We start from the raw sequence: 5,000 nt of genomic DNA on the forward strand, positions 1-5,000 counted from the left end.
CATACCACTGGGGCTTTTGATATTTGAAAGGAGAAAATTACTTGGAGGAGTCAAATAAACTATTGAGTGGGAGATCTCCATGAAGGAAATAAATGAAGCAGAGGCAGATAACTTTTTCATTTATTTTGAAGGAAACACAGAAACAGGGGCAAGGGAGGTCTGGTCAGAGTATGGGAGAGCATGGCGTCGGAGCATGCGTGTCAGAGCAGCGCTGTCGCTGAGTCCATTCCCTTTCCACGGGGACTAGGCGCCAGGGGCACTCTTCTCTGGCTCATTCCCCAGGTAGATGCCAGGCCCATCCCCATCTCCTTGGTCTCTTGATATGCCAGTCAACCTGCTGCAACCATGAGGCACAATGGTCGGCCCATTGGCCTCCTCCTCCACTCCGAGACTCCCTCGCTGAGAGAATCTGGTGAGCAGGATCAGCATCAGAAAAAGGAGCCACATGTCCATACAGCCGCAAATGACGCTCACGCCTAACTATCCATGCAGGTAAACAAATCTGGGATCCACGAGCTTTTCTCTCAGCAACCGCTCGCTGGACACAAAGTCTGACCATCGTGATAGCCAAAGCAGTCTCCAAAGAGACCTGGTACCAAAGGAATTAAGTCTCTGTCTCAGATCCTTGGTCAGAGTCCCAGTCTGGCATCCATAGAGCAAGACAGGAAGCACCAAGGATCTGAAGACTTCCGGACTGTCCCTCCTCCGGCACAGCGCCACACCCCCATGATCCAGTGAATCCATGACTCCCCAGGAGCCTGACCTGCAGACGGTCTATTGACCTCTGACTCCACAGCCAGCAGAGACATGGAATATCGGGCAGCCAATGTGTTTAATCTCCCCGACGATCTCAACATCATCACACACGCAAACAGGCACAGACAGGAGACAGCAGCATCCGAATAGTGTCATTGAAAGCCTGGATCCTAGTTTTGACCCAGGAAACCCATAATCCCAGCAGCTCCGATTCCTCACTCAGCACCTCAAGGGGCCTCCCAAAGGATGTCTAAAGTCTCCACTAAGATGACTGCATCATCTGCGAAATCAAGGTCAGAGATCTTGACATTCCCAAACGATACACCGCAGCTTGATCTCTCCAACATCCCTCCCGAGAATCCAGTCCATACAAGTGCTGAAGAAAGTGTGGGGGCCAGTACACACCCCTGACAAAACTCCAGTAACAACTGGAAATAAGTCAGGAGATGGTACCACCACACTTCACAGCACTCTCAGTACCAGAGTAGTGTTCAGACATCAGGATCGATCAGTTTTGGTGGCACCCCACTGAAGACCACAGAATTTCTCCTAGAGGGCATCCCGATTCACTCAATCAAACGCTTTGCAGAGATCAACATAAGCTGCAAGCAGCCCCTGGCCGAAACTCTCGTCATGCGTTCGGTGAGGCTTCACGGAGAGCAAGGATACGGTCAAGACTGTTGACCTCTTTGGGTAAAGCCTGACTGCTCTGGATGCTGGTGCTCAAGCTATGATGGTGGCGAACCCTATCAAATATTATCCGAGCAAAGACCTTGCCCGGCACTGAGAGCAGCATCACTCCTCGGTAGTTGTTGCAGTCTTGGTGATCACCCTTCCCTTTCCAGAGAGGGACAATACGGCCCCTCTTCCAATCAGTTGGGATGATGCCTGTGGTTCCAGGCAGAGCACAGAACTGCATGCAACGACACAAGTGCAGCATTTCCACCAGCCTTGAGAAGTTCAGCATGGATGCCACCACAGATCCGTGTGGAGCTTTACCTCCTGTTTCAACCTGTCTCACCGCATCCCCCGTATTTCCACAAGCGAAGGTGGGCCACAGTTGATTAGAGGGTCAGCATGGGGCACAGGGATTGTAACACCCTTGACGTCCAACTCGGCAGCTGGTGGACTCAGGCCCTGGTACAACCGCTCAAAGTAAGCGGCCCAGCGGGCCTTCACTTCCAGACTCCTCTGTCCAAAGAGCCTACCACTCTCTGCTCTAACTGCAGTGCACCGAGGGATGGGGCTTGGATGAACGCAATGCGCGAATTTCCCCATAAGCAGGACGAGAATCACCTGTCCACAGGTGATGCTCTACCCCTCTCACAGATTCCTCGCACATAGGCCTCCTTGTCCACCCTTAGCGCTAGAAACACAGCTTTACGCCTCAGCTTCCTTGAACAGCTCAGCTCTGCCATTGAGCCTGGCCCTGTGACTCTGATCAATGAGTATCCATGGTCGCTTGAGACACAAAATTCTTCTTGCCCTCACCAGTGAGTTCCAAGACATCCACCGGCAACATCAAGGACGGTGGTCTTGAAGGCACTCCACAACTCTTCAGGACCCCAAAAGCACCCAGACCCCCCAATCTCCACTCAGCTCAGCCTCACAAACTCCTCAGCTACCCTCTCTATCCTTGAGCTTGCCAACATCCAGCCTAGGCTGGGATGGTACCATTCTCCCGAGATGTAAGGTGCAGCTTCAGAGTTGCTACAACAAGCCGGTGCTCAGTGTTGAGGAATCTTAGCACTCCGGTAGACCCGGCAGTTCTGGATCATCCTCCAGCGAACATCAACGAGGACATGGTCAATCTCCGTTGGCCACACCACGAGCGTTGGAATACCAATTCCTAGCGATGAGCTTGTGGGTGCTGAAACCATGAAACCGGCCACCCGAAGTCCATGACTTCTTGCAAAGTCAAGGAACTTAGTGCTATTCTGGTTCATAGTTACTGCCCCAAGTGGACCAACACATTTCTCATAACCATCCCTATCAGTTCCTGTCGATGCATTGAAATCCCCTCAAGACTTGAAGTGTATCTCATCTGGGACACTGATCAACCACAGACTCGAGCATGGCGTGGAATGCATCCTTCACAGTGAGATCACTCACCTCAGTCGGAGCATAGACCGAGACCAGGGAAATGACACCTTAGGAGTGACAAATCCTTAGTCTCATAATACGCTCATTGACCGGTGTTACCTCAATTATCATTGGACTCAGCTTATTTGACACAGCTGTGGCAACTCCTTGGGAATGGTAACCATCAGAGCGACCAGACCAATAGTAGGTGTAACCACCCACCATAATCTCGCCGGTCTCCGAACCTCAGAGAGTGCTGCATTACCGATGTCCAAACGCTTGAGCTCAGATTATAGCAGAGACAGGTGATCATCCTCTCTTCGGGATAGGACATTCCAGGCACCCACCCGAAGGGACCGCCTCAGGTTAACCCAGGGAGACCGCCGTCTAGTGGACGACACCACAGCACCACTCCGACACACTCTCCCCCAATCTGACCCAGAAATGTTACCCCGTGCTTTCCCTCCTATCATCAAAGATTGGGGGTCCCGAGAGGCTTTGCCCCAATCCCAAAATCATCCGGTGAGCTGCCCTGCGAAGGGAAGCTGCACACGAGGTACTCCCACGGAGTAGGTTTTCAGATTTATTTGGGTTTTTGTGTTTTGCGGAATGAAGGGTTTTATCATGGCCGGAGTGCAAATCCTGCCACCAACCTCCTAATAAGAAGTGACCCAACTGCAGGAGGACATCCGCAGTCACAGTTGGGCACTAGATATGGATGGCCATTGGCTCACACCGAGCTCCTCTGCCCTGTGATAGGTTTTGTTTTTAATCCTGCTGGGTGTCCATATCCAAACACCCTCCTCACCAAAAATCCTGGTGGGGGGAGACGGTTTAGTCACCGACAACCCGACCATGGAACAGGTTAGTACAGGTTTACATGATACCTGAAGCAAGTCACAGATCTAATCTGGCCTGATCTGACATTGGGCAAGGAAGCACGATTTAAAAGTTACTCAAAAAAAAAAAGGAGAGCTGGGACAGATGGTGATGGATTGGAAATTGATGAAGGAAATTGTTAATATTGTACTTGGAAAGGCCTCCAGGGAAGGTGAAAGGCCTTGATTTAGGGAGAGTGGATATGTTTAAAAGAGGTATTTAGAAGGGTGTAAAAATATACATAAAAGTCACACGTAGATTGAAACAAAGCTCTATTTTCTGCAGTGGATGTGTGCATGTTTTCCCAAGATTTTGGGACTGCTGGAGAAGGTGGTGAAACATAGGCACCAAGGGTCAAATGGCCTTTTTCTGGGACGCATTTCACTGTTAATTGTTCATTATAGTGCTTATTCTCATATTTATCCTGCCCGGTAAGAGCAAAGCATTGGGTCAACTTTTATCCTTACAATGTCCATTTTCTCACAAAACGGTCTCAATTAAACAACACAGGAGAAAATTTTTCTCCAACCAACCATGCTGTGGAGCAGTGGAGATCATTTGAAATTGCCACACCTTCTCCATGAGCCATCCCACATTAGTGGTTGATCTGCTTCCATGCAGGTTATTTTTACTGAACACAAGGAACTTTTAAAACTTTCCTTTATGATGTGGATTCTCTTGTCTTGCTGTTGTGAATTTCCAATTTTCTTCTAATCCTTTCATTCTTCCTTACCCTCTTGTTGAGATGGGTTTTTTTTTTAGTTAATTGTTTAATTTTTCTCCTTACGATTCTGCTGACACATTTCTGGGTCATTTGAGCCAGAGGAAGCAGTTTAAGCATCCCAATCACCTCTTTGGCCACATTTTGCTTAGTTTTCCTTCTTTGTATGTTTCAGGCATAATGCTGCTTTTAATCAGCTTTGAATTATGCAATTATAAGGGACCAATATGCCAAATCCTATTTATAAATATCATTACTTATAAAAAAAGCTATCACTATTCATGGAAAAGCAAATCAACAGAGGGCAAGAGATCAACAGACAAAATGGGGCGAGGGAAAAACAGTGGGATGACAACTCAGATTCACCACAAAACAGAGAGGACGTTGTTAAATACGGGAAAGAACAAGATCTTATTGGGTAGAGCAAAGCTCAGTGCAGTAAATGAGAGAGATGCTGGCAAGGGTGGTGAGTGGTTGATCTATTTCCATGCAGGTTATATTTCCTGAACACAAGGCACTTTTCAAACTTTCATTCGAACAAAAACTCCAAGAAAATTTAAGT

The sequence above is a fragment of the Eptatretus burgeri genome, chromosome 3 (assembly GCF_056783735.1).
Source record: "Eptatretus burgeri isolate ZD-2024b chromosome 3, Ebu_testis_v1, whole genome shotgun sequence".
NCBI lineage: Eukaryota > Metazoa > Chordata > Myxini > Myxiniformes > Myxinidae > Eptatretus > Eptatretus burgeri.